This window comes from Mycteria americana, chromosome 2 (assembly GCF_035582795.1).
Source record: "Mycteria americana isolate JAX WOST 10 ecotype Jacksonville Zoo and Gardens chromosome 2, USCA_MyAme_1.0, whole genome shotgun sequence".
Taxonomy (NCBI): domain Eukaryota; kingdom Metazoa; phylum Chordata; class Aves; order Ciconiiformes; family Ciconiidae; genus Mycteria; species Mycteria americana.
In genome coordinates this window covers 116,676,513-116,688,641 of record NC_134366.1, presented here as the reverse complement: position 1 = coordinate 116,688,641, position 12,129 = coordinate 116,676,513, and the positions used below count along the sequence as shown (strand labels likewise).

At 41.0% G+C, this 12,129-nt stretch overlaps 1 protein-coding gene and 1 long non-coding RNA gene across 8 annotated transcripts in view; both read left to right on the top strand.

Moving 5' to 3' along the window:
* Window positions 1-12,129, top strand: part of LDLRAD4 (low density lipoprotein receptor class A domain containing 4) — a 293,336-nt gene that overhangs the window by 112,483 nt on the left and 168,724 nt on the right. The window contains exon 1 of one of the 7 annotated variants that reach the window (XM_075494320.1): window positions 6,383-6,516. The exons of the other annotated variants lie outside the window; for them this stretch is intronic. The gene's annotated coding sequence lies outside the window, so the exon portion shown is untranslated. Of the gene's footprint in view, window positions 1-6,382; window positions 6,517-12,129 lie in introns of those variants that run through there. 7 annotated transcript variants of the gene reach the window in all.
* Window positions 8,002-9,103, top strand: LOC142406745 (uncharacterized). The gene is made up of 3 exons (XR_012774685.1): window positions 8,002-8,152; window positions 8,495-8,577; window positions 8,947-9,103. It is a non-coding gene; the product is annotated as an uncharacterized LOC142406745 (long non-coding RNA).

The following is a 12,129-nucleotide window of genomic DNA, read 5'->3' as shown; positions in this document are numbered from 1 at the left end:
GAGCGTTAGAAGAATGCAAGGGCCAAATCGGGTAGGCCAAGGCACAAAACAGAGTACAACTAATAAAGGACATGGTAACAAGGAAACATGCTATGTTCTCAGTAGCAGTAAGAGGAAGACTGAGTTTCTGGACTACTAGTTGAGAGGGAATGACAAAACTCGTGATCTGATAGTGCAGAGAGGACCAAGTAGTTCATGACATTTTTTGCATCATTCTTTGCCAAAAAGGATGACCTGCAATCAGGTGGCAAGAAAAGGACTGCTACCTTGAGAAAGGTAAGAATTCCAACTAGAGCAGGAACAGAACTGATTGTAAACTAATGAGATAGGATAATAGGTATTTTAGAACAAGCTGGAGCTTATTAAATTATCTCTGCAACACAGGGTGAGATAGCTGAAGCAATGTCTGAGCAATTAGTGGTTACACTGGAGAACATTTGGAGGACAGTCTAGGTTCAAAAAAGCTGTGAAAGAGCAAACACTGCACCTACACGTAAGCTTTCCTGGGTCCTTCTTTTTCCCCTTTCGGAGTAGATGGCTTATCTTAAATTTTTGGGGAAAAAAAGTTTGAATTAAATAATCAACTCATTTTTTTAATAAATAGCCTGTAGATAATATGATAAATGAATTTGCATGCTTTTTTCCAGAAAGTACCTTGTCAGTGGAGCCTAATTTCCCTGTAAGTAGAGAAATAGTATATCTTGATTTTTGGAATGCTTTTCACCCTTTCATAAACAAGGTGGCAATATGGGCTACAAGGTGGGTATGCATTTGGCTGGAAAGCTGTTCTCAGAATAATTACTAGTGATTCATAGTCAAACTAGAAGGATATGTCAAGTGGGATTCTGCCCTGGATTGCCTGAAAATATTCAATATTTTAATTAATTACTTAGATGATAGAATCTGCATGCAAAATTTCCAGATGACACCAACCAGGGAGAGGATGTAAACCCTCTGAGCACAGGATTAGAATTCAAAATTAATGTGGTATATTGGAGAACTGAGCTAAAATAAATATGATGCAGTTCATCAAGGACAAGTTCTAAACTATGGTTGGGCAGGAATAATCAGCTGTGCAAATGAAAACGTAGAATAACTGGTGAGGCAGCAGGTCTGCAGAAAACAGATGGCCAGTTGCAACAGTTCAGAAAATGGCTATGAATCAACAATACTATGCCATAAATGTTATGCTAGAATATATGGACAGGAGTCTGCATGTAAGACATGCAAAATAATTTTTCCACGCAGCATTTGCGTGGCTGGTGTACTATTTCTGCTCTGAGCAGCGCTCTTTGGACCCTTTGGAAGCATCCAGAAAAGAGCAAAAGGAAAGGCCAGAGGTCTAGGCAACACGACCCTTGAGAATTGAAAAAATGGTCTTTTTCAGACTAGAGCAGTAATTCTCAAACTTTCTGAAGATGTTTTTCCTAGGTTCCCACGAAGCAGTGGGGATTTGTGCCGGGGCGTGTGCCTGATGCATTGCGCTACATGGCAAGTTACGGCCGTGACACAGCGGTGCTTTGGTGTGACGGTCAGAAGGAACACCTCGCTTGCAGAGTTCTAAGCTGCCATGAAGTACTCTACACCTTCTGCATCGGCCACTCTCAGTGCTGCGCCAGTGCTAGGGTAACAGTGGTGGGGATCCTGGACAGCCAAGGTCTATTTTTAAAGTTAGCTACTTTCTTCACCAGTGTGTGTTTTGAGTGCTGCTTCAGGAGAACAGTGTGATTCTGAAATCAGCTCTCCATCATTGGGGAGTGTGTGGCACAGGGACATCCAGGATGATCAAAGGATAAGGGGAACACTATGGGATGGATTAGAAATCAGTGTATGAAGCCTCCTGACCTTGCAAGGTCAGCTTAGGTCCATCAGGATTTTATTAGCTCTGTCTCAGCACAAGCTCTGTCAGACCTGGGCTGACTCGGAGGCATTCCTGCCCAGTGACCCTCAACACTGCTAGAGGGATTATTAGCTCTGGCACTGTGGAAACCAGAATAAATAGTAAGAGGTTGATGTGTGCAGTGGGCCCCTGCCCTTCAGTCTAGCACTGACTTTTTCTGTCACCTTCTGATCCCATTCTGTCATAGCTTTGTATCTTCTCCCTCACACCTTTCCTTGTGGAAGTGATGGCACCCTCAAATCTTTCCATAATCCCTTGCAGCCTTATGTCTCAAGGTCATTGTTGCCAAAGCTTGACCTTGGGCCATATCCAGAGAGGGCAAGTTACTCCCAAGGAGCAACTCCTCAGCTTGGCTGATACTTCCCCAGGCCCTGCTTTAGTAGAGAAACTGAACTCATCTGTTAGGAGATCCTCATGCTCATAGGAGTGCAACTTGGTGGAGCTTCTCCAGTCCCCCCATCTCTGCTCTGTATCTCCCTGGCACTCAGGACTTCTGTTGCATTTCTTGTCCTGTGTTTCCTGCTTTCCCAACCTCTCTCCACCTCTTCCCCCATCAGTGCCCACATCCCATCTCTCTGTACTGAGGTTTCTCCATCCCTCCCCATTTGTACATCTGGTCTTGCTTCTTTTCCAGATTTTCTACCTTTCTGGTAATCTTCCTGCTTTTCACTGCTTTCCTTCACCTCCTTTTGTTTCTAGACCTCTCCCACTTCCAGACCAACTCACTACAACTTAATTCTAGGTTGTATGAAAGCCTCTTCCCCTCTTTTCTAGACTCAACCCTTCCTCTCCTTGTCTGCCCTTCTTTGGAGTGAGTGCCTTTCCCCACCTCACATCTCTTCCACAGTGACTTCTTCTGGTTTGTGTGGGACCTTTCTTTGCAGGAAGATGGTCTGAAAGCCAGGCGCTCAGGTTGGCTTCTCTCCCCGCATTTTGTTTTGCTTAACTGCTGGCATTTTGGGTGGAGATGTCTCTGGCATGGGGGTGGTAGTTACAGAATAGGGAGGCTCCTTGAGGGGATTACATGGGAGACCAGATAAATTGCTCCAGGAGATTCCATATGATCCCGTTGGCCATTATTCGTTTAGAGAATGGAAGAGTGGGGGAAGATGTGATAACTATTTAAAAGTATATGGAAATTTCATGTAAAGAAGAAGGTAATAGAAACTGTTTTCCAGTTCTGCTGAGGATAGAGCACAAAGTAACAGACAACCTTACTGTGGTGGGGAGATTGAGGTTAGATGTTGGGAAAATCTTTCTAATGGTAAGGATAGTTAAGAACTGCAGCCGATTGCCTAGGGAGGTTGCAGAGTCTCCATCACTGACGGTTTTTAAGAACAAGTTAGACAAATATCTGTCAGGAGTGGTTTATGTATAGTTGATCTTGCCCTGGGGCAGGGGAATGGACTTCATGAGAGCACTTCCAGCCTTACTTTTCTGTGATTCTATTATTGCTGGTTCCCTGGATAATAAATGTGCATTTCTAAAGTTAGTAACCCACCTGCACTACTCTGTCTTCTCAGTGTTTAAGTAGATTCTGTTGAGCTCTTGGAATAATAGATAAAGGATAGATTAAGAGTCTTATGTGTTTAAAGTCTTGACTCTCTTTTTGCTGGAGTATTGCTCCATTGCATTCCTCTTAGCCTGGCCGCCTTCTTTAAACATCTTATTTTGGGGGGGTGTGACATATGTTTCTATGTCTGTGCAACTTGAATAGAAATATTTTAATGTTACAGAAATACTGCATCCATTCTTCTGTTTCACAGTACGCAAGTATTTTAAGAAAAGCTTTTACCGCTCTTAGATAGTAAGCATATTTAAAAGGTAATTATTAAGAATAATCAAAAACAGGGCAAAGCCAAAGCAACCACCCTTTGAGGTTGTTTTCTTTATTATGAATAAAACTGTGTGCAATTTACTTAGCATCCCATGTATAACTGGTGTATCTGCTGCTGAAGGTAGCTTTCTTCCTCGGAATTATAATTGAGGCTCAATGTAAAACAGCAAAACAGGTTTGAAATGTCTTCTAATAAGTATATAATGTAATTAATATTAAAAGCAGTTGAAAACTCATTTATACATTAACACAGGTCTCCCACATTGCTGCTGTCATTATTTGCATGATTTTCAATTACAGATAAACATTTCATTTAAAAAATACAACTTGAATATGTAGCAGAATGTTCTCATCCCCCTCTGTTCCAGTTTTGTTTTCATCTGCTTCTTGAAGCTAGCCTCACCTTCCTAAAATCTCTGCAATTTTCTTAAAAATGCATTCTTATTTTATGAATTTTCAAGGTTACTATGTCACCCACGGACAGCTCTTACTGTCTCTTAGTTCTTGGGAAAAACAGATTGCTTTTTGCAATGCCCCTTAGTCAGCACACAGATAGTAACAGATCGCATTCCATTGTATTCCCTTAGATATTTTATTTAGCGTGTGCAATTTTTGGAGTACAGATAGTATTCTCAGCAAAAATACATGGAAGAAGATACAACCTCAGGCTCTAAGAGTTTGCTATCTAAATATGTTACACTCAGTAAGTAGCATTCGGTGAACTGTTTTAAGTATAGTAATGCATAGCTTGGAAGTCTCCTCTTCAGGGTTAAATGCTTTAATAGAATTACAGGAGTGTGAGAAACTGTGAAAATCAGTTCGCGAGTGGAGGTGCCATGTGAGAGCGAAAGCTTTTGGTCGCAACCTAGTTCTTCTGTTGTCCTTAAGATCAGTGATTAGAACAGCAATGCGTTTTGCTTTAGGTCGCTCTTCGAATCCGGGAGGTCAGCTTTTAAGTTTTGATCCCAAACTTTGTGTAGGTGAACCATTGTGTTTTCTTCTTTCTTTCCTTTCACCTCAAGAAAACAGATAGTTCTCTTCAGACGTCTGGTTGAAGGACTGTTTAATCTGTAACTGGACAGCTGCTGCCTTTGCTAATTGAACTGTGGCAGTCCTTATGCAAATAGAGGGGCATTTCACACAGGCCAAGGATTTAATATTTTAAATGCTTCTCCTTTCAAATTTTTATTTAACTGGGGTAGAAGACCTCCTTGCCTGTTTGATTGTTTCAGTGAAGTACTACATCCTTTTCACTTGCTAAGGGGACGAATGGGAGAATTTGGGTGGCAGTCACTTACAGAAGATGGCCTTGCTGTGTGAAACCACCTGGAGCTCAGCGAATGTGGAGGCAGAGAAAGGCAGAAAAGAAGCCAAGAGGACTCCAGAGGAAATGCCATGGTGTGGTGTCCTATGAAACACCTTGAGAGACACTGGACTCAGAAAAGGATCCTCCACAGACCTGGCATTCAGTCCCCTGATATTGCAGGCTAGTGCATCATGTAACACCTTTCATATCAAGCTCCATCCTAAAATTATTACTCCAATCTGGAAGGATTTTCTTTTGATTTTTAATTTTAAATTAAATTTTCATTAATTTTCACTGAGTTAATTTAAATTCCATTTAAAAGTCCTTTAATTTTCAGTCTAGGTGTAGTCTTGGCTATATGTGCATGGTCCACTTGTTCTTGTGACAGTCAGTCCAGGGCCCAAATGAAGAGCTGTTGAATTGTGCAGGCCAGGGCGAAAGATGGTTCAAATTTAGAGAAACATCATGGCCAATGCTACTATTAAAATTATTGTACGAAGTAGTGCATTGCTGGAAAATGCAAACTTCTCCTTCCCAAAGTCATGAGAGGGAATGCTCTAGCCTGCTCATGGAGGATGTTGAACCTGGATCCTCACCTTTGATAACCATTTTTAGTAGAAGATACTCAGCTGCAGCGTTACCATTTGCAAAGCTGATGGTTCTTTGGAAATGCCCATCTGCCATTTCTCATTTCTTAGTAGTACGTGTCACGCTGCCTTCGCATGCTACAACTTAATCAGCCAAATGGCCAATTCCAGACTGAATATGACAATAAACTTTGCTGTAAATACGGTACATTTCAGTGTTTAATCATAATAAAAAGGCAGACTTTTTGAATGGACAAAATGAATGCGTAGTCCCTCACGTAAACCCCGGAAAATAAAAAGGGGTGAAAACTGATTGTTAAATTGGCAGTGTATGCTTTCTGTAAGTCTTTCTAATTAATTAGGTAGCTTTTTTTTTTTTTTTTAAGAGAAGAGATGGGATATGACATTCTGGCTGTGCTCGTGGCTGGCTGAGGGTATTTTCAGTGCCGAAAAGGCCTTTTGCACGCTGAAGGTAACGCTGCTGCTGGTGGTGCTTCGGGCAGAAAACAAACCTTCGGCTGCGGCTGTTGCAGGTGGCCAGAAATCCCGCGCAGGAACACGCACTGCTTTCTAACAGAGCGATCAGATCGTGGCATCGGGCACGACATATCCGGAGGAGGAGGAGGAGGAGGAGGATGAGGATGAGGAGGGCAGGCGGCCCCCCGGCAGCGGCCAGGCGCCGTCCTGCAGGGGGAGCCCGGGGGGGCCTGGCCGGCGGCGGGGGCGGGAGAGGCGGGAGCGGCGCTGCCGCCTCAGCGCCCCAGCGTGAGGCAGGCTGGAAATGCGTTCTGTTACACAGTTAAAAGCGCTAAAAGAGGAAGCATAAAACCCAAATCGATGCAAAGCGTCTGAAGCACTTGACTGCGCCCGTTTGGAAGCTGAGGAGGTACAGTGGCCGAGTGGAAACATGAGCGATATTAGCCGAAACCTGATTTTGTTCACGTAAAAATGATGCAGGATGTTCCCATGCACTCAGCTCCAGGCAGTGGTGTTTTGAGCAAATAGCGTGAGGTGAAGTTTTGGTCTAATGTTTTGCTGCTTCACTTTTCTGTAATGTCAAGCAGGCCGTTTGACTTGATAGTCTATCAATTTTCTTTTACCATTAAAAAATACTATGAATTAATGTTACGTTTCTTCGTTGTATGCTGTAGCAGTGCCTTTACAAATCTGAACTTGCAGTTTGGGTACATGGAGAAGTGGAAATACTTGACCTTGCAGGATAAATGTTGTGGTGAAAAAGCCTAGAAGTTGTTGAGAAGGTAAATACCATGTATACAGAGTTATATGTTACATTTACTGCTCCGATATTTATTTTACTTTTTAGCAAAAGAGGCCAGGATGCATGGGGATTAATTTACTTGTCAGGCCTTTTTTTGTTCCTGTTTGGTTTGTTTTTTGTTCAGAGCGAAGCTTCTTATGGGTGGACGCAGGCCTTCCTCTGAGCCTTTCTACAAATGTGCGTGTTCCGGTGGCTGTATCAGCTACATCTCCCATCCCAGGGCTTGGCTTTCCTCACAGACCACTTCATTATGGAGCAATATGGATCCACCCAAGCACACACCCCACGCTGTGCCTCTCCCAGGTTTTCTCCCCGGGGACTGCCCAACCCGTGCTCCAAACCCTTTCTAGAGGGATACTCCCACCCTCTTTAATTTCCACTCAGCCCTCAGCAACAGTGAATAAGCAAAATGTTCGGTTTCTAGTAGGATCATTACTTGCTATATAGGGTGTAGCCTTCAAGCCCTGCCAGCCTCTTACAAACACCCGAAGATACTCTTCCCTGGAAGAGAATATGACGCAATACTCTGATCTATCTGTAATAACACTGCTGCTTTCTGAGATCCATCTTTTCCAAAGCTGTGCTCATGCAGAGCTGGTTGATTCAGCTGAGCTCATGCTGATTTCTGAACCAAGGGGGCTTCGGGCAGGTGGGCTTTGACAGTATCTGGAGCCCAGAAACTTGGGTTTGATAACAAAATTCCTCTGTATCATATTTGAGTCCTTTCCTGTAGTCACCCTACTGTAATTTGACTATAAAACTTACCCAGTAGTTTGGGCAGCTGAATCCCTAAGCTTTCTTTGAAAACCATCAAGATATGTTTCCCAGGGGTTTAAGCAGATATATCTGTGTGCAGGTGGCAACTGGGGGCACTCTCCCTGCTCTTTACAACCATGGATCCGTTTCCATGCTCTCTTGTGCCAGGATTAACAATCTATTAACAGCAAAGAACAGACTGAACAGTATGTCTTTCATACATTATGGGGTTTGATTTTATTTCTTAAAATTTTCTGTCCTATTGTGGGCTCTTTGTGTCCTTAGCTTTCTTGCTTTCTTCACTAGAAAGTCACTCCTTTCTGATTTAAGGGCAAGAATAGTGGAAGCTTTGTTTGAGGAGTGAGGAGTTAACAATGAGGATTTTTCATGATGAAAACACCCAAAAAGAATCCCACTCTACAACCAGCATCTAAGCAGCATCTTCAATCCGTGCCTCTGAGGATAAGCTCATTTCTGTTGTTAGTGGGTAAAATAGCTTCATTCAATGCCATTTGATTGCTGACAATGCTGCGTGCCTGTGTGTTGTAGGTGTACATGTGCTGAGGTGGTGGGGGAGGACCCAGGACAAGGTACTGGCTTCAGAAAAGCCTGGAAGACTTGCTGGGATATGAATTGTTCAAGAATTGTCTGTTTATCCTGGAGGCTTAGACTATAGAAACCAGTAATTTATACTGGCTGAAGACGGATTCACAGCCTGGCTGTGTGCTCAGTCAGTCCTTGATTTAAATGAAAAAATTGGAGTTTGTGCATGAGTGTCTGTTTTTCCCCTTTCTGAGCTTTATTATACTTGATTTGTTTATCTCAAAAGAAATACTTTCAAGATAATATCTGCTTCCAGTTGCTCAGAGCGAGAATTTGGAGACACACATGACCTGCCATGACAATGCAAGAGTAAGTTCAGAAAAACTTCACTGGTCTTAACTCAGGATGTAGGTGGCATCTGTGAACTAAAGACATTTTTTTTTCTGTAGAGATCATAACTTTTGTGCCTAAACCGCTGCTGTTTATAGAAATTGTTGGAGAGTTCGTGTGTAATGAAAGGAATAGGGGTAAGCTCCAACAATAAAGGCAACAAGTATGGTTCTTGAAGATGTTTTTATTCAGTGCCTTCTCTAGTGTATGCATGGAAAAGGTGACATAGCATTGACTTAGTGGCTTTTGTACAATCTCTCAAGTATGTTACTGTTTTAAAACCATATTATTCTACTTTTTGATATAAACAAGTTAATGTTCTCTCAGGCATATGACTCCTGCTTGTAGTGATCAGTGTTGCACCAGAGAACCTTCAGCTGAGATGAGGACCCTGCTGTGCCAAAACAGTGAAGGTCGGCCCCTTTTAAAATCTCAACATCTAAAAAAGGCAAGATAGAAGCAGAAAGAAAAAATACCACTGCCTCCCATTTATAGATAGGCAACTAAGGCACAGATGAAATATTTACATGGAGTGAGCTAGAAAGCTTGGCAGACCTGAGAACTAAAGCTACAGCCTCTGAATCTGAACCCAGTATGAAGGGTGAGATTATAACCACAAGTACTAATGTATTTATTTTTATCTCCAAGTCAGCAGTATACCTACTGCACTATTTTCTCATATTTCCTCTGTTGTATCTTTATTCTTTTTACTTGCTGCCATGAGGAGAAGAACATAAGTCAGTAGGATTTCTTATGGAAACTGGAGGCTTGCTTTATGCCAGCATTGCTGGAAAGAATTTCTCTGCAGAAGAATTACAGCTGCCCATAAAATATGTGACACAAACAGCCCTTCTCATCTGCAAGTATTAATTGTGCATTGGGAAGGAGGGGGTGCTGGGATACAAGACTGCTTGAAGGATATGGGATATTACTTAAGGGCTTAAAAAAAAATCTGTCATTGAATTGCCAACTAGAGAGTAGGATTATTGAAATTTATGGGAACAAAATTTAGTGCGATGAATATAAATAAAGCTGTCCATGTTAGTTGCACTTCTTTTTCAAGGATCTTTAAATGCAAAGTAGAATGCTTATTAATGTAATGCAGGTAGACTCATTGCTTTGTTGCTTTATATACGTATGGATCAGACTTATGTGGTGTCTTAAGATGTATTTTGAAGAGCCTCAGAAAGGTCTATTCTTTATGTAACTTGCTTTCTCTGAAGGCAAAAAGGCAAGGTCTGTGGAAAGATCATATTGCATTCTACAACTAGTGGTCTGTTTGGAAAGCAAACAAACAAGATACCAAAACCCGCAAGTATGAGCCCTTCACCTCCAGGTAATCTTTAAATAAGGATTCAAGATTCTTCAGTTTGCTGAGGGCCATCTTCTGCTACATAAGCAAAACAGCTTTAAAACTGGTCATGGACAGGCAGTGGGGAGAAAATTCTCATGAAAGTGAAATTGGCTGTTGCTGTATTAGCATTTTGCTTTCAATCAGTATTTTGATTGTGAACAAAATCCCCCAGTTGTCCCCATTTGTGGCACTGTGGTTCAGCTCACAAGACAGCTTTGTTGCCACCAGAGTAGCCAGTATTTGGTAACAGAAGACTAGAGAAGGTGAAGTTGCTTTTTTCCAGCAGTTCAGTACCTGTGACCTAATGAAGAAGCAGTGGGATGCTGGATGTGTTTAATGAGAGAAGTAAGGAAAGAGAAGTGAGACCTAGGGACAATATCTAAAATTGAGGTGGACTTGCAGAATTTCACCCTGAAAGAAATACACGCTTGAGCCTGCCACCTGGAAAGAGCGTTCATGGAGAGATGGAATAAAGACGTCAAAGCCTGACTTTTGTGATGGTTGCAGAAGGTAAAGCTGAAGATAATATTAGATGTGCATACAGTGGTTAACGTGATTCTCTTAACAGCGATTGCTGTCATTACAACCACAATGAAGTTCTGCCAACACTGGGTTAGAAAAACCTTTAAATACTTGTACAGGGAACAAACTCTGGAAATCTTATCCTTAAACTGACAGTCTTCAGACAGTTTCAACTGGGAAAGAACTATACTTGTTTTTGAGAAGAGTATCATAAGTCTAGTGTGCTGATTCTTAGTTTTTCTATTCTTAAATATAGGGCCACTGTCTAAAAGTTAGATCAGTGTGAGACTCTGTAGACATTACATGATGCCAAGAAATTAGTTCCCAGATATTTATAAATAAACTCTTGGTGTACTCCCATTTTCCTTCCTCTTGTCTTTGCTATTATCCCACGCATTTGCCCCCAGGCTTTCTGTACTTTTTTATAGAGATGCTAGTAGTAATTCTCTTTTTCTGAATTTTACTCTTGAAGAAAATAGATCAATTATACAGTGTAACGCTGGTTAGGTTACAGCTAATAGCTGTAGCTGTTAACCTCACATGTTCTTTTTACCTCTGTGGTAATAATGAATCGTTAAATTGAGTGGAGCAGTAATCCTTGAGATATAAAAGTGAAAATCATTTAACAAAGGCATTCCAAAATGATAACCTTAAAAATTCTTTTATTGATTAACATTGTGTAATATTGTCAATATCTTATGACTGTTAGGAGGTTTAAAAAGTGCAACTTAAACTGTGAGAATAATGTGTAGAATATTTGTTTACCCTGCTGCAGGAGGCATGCTTTTATTGTACTTGAATCTTTCAAGATTATTCTCTGGAAATTAGAAAGTAAATAAAGAAAAAGGTAGTCTTTGTATAAATGGTACAAGAGATCCCATTTTAATAACACTTGAACAGTTGTTAAGAACACTTAGTTTTGCTAAATGCATCTACCAGAAGAGACAAAATTGAATAATATGTCCAGTTCATTTAGAAAGGAGTATTTCAAGTCTCATAATGTTAAAAAGAATCGGATACACCTTCAGTACAAGGGGAAGATACATTACTGCTCTGGTCTGCTATGAAAATAAATGTATGTATTTTCCCTCCACTATGCAGATGTTCTAATGTAGTGATGATATTCTTACCAGCCACTGTTATCTTTGTTGATTACGAATGACTAAATCGTTCAGTGTCAAGTGAGACAATAACCCTCTGCTTTCCTTTCTTGTCTCCGATACTTTCAGTTTGTTCTGCAGTTTTGTTGAAAGCAATACTGTTTGGTTTTTTTCTTCTGTCAAGTTTTACAACAGAAGTAGACTCCACAAGAAGTTACAGGGTTATAACGTGTCATTAGACTTCTGTATTCTGAATAGGTAATAATCAGTTAAGTTTAGCTGTCAGAGTTTGTATATTAGGAAGAAATAAGGAGAACTGAAACTGCATCCTTAAAGTAGCAAATAGTTTTATACTGGAATAAGATATTAAAAAAGCATAAAAATTGAAGGAACAAAGGCTAAAATAAAGCTGATTGGAAAAGCTGTGATGACTATCAGACTGAAGATATGACATAGCTTTGTTTTTCTGTTCTCAGTAGTAATAACACTTAGTTGCTTTGTCTCAGGGTGATTTCCCTGGGAAAAAAGATGACTCTGGATTTTACTTCCTATGAC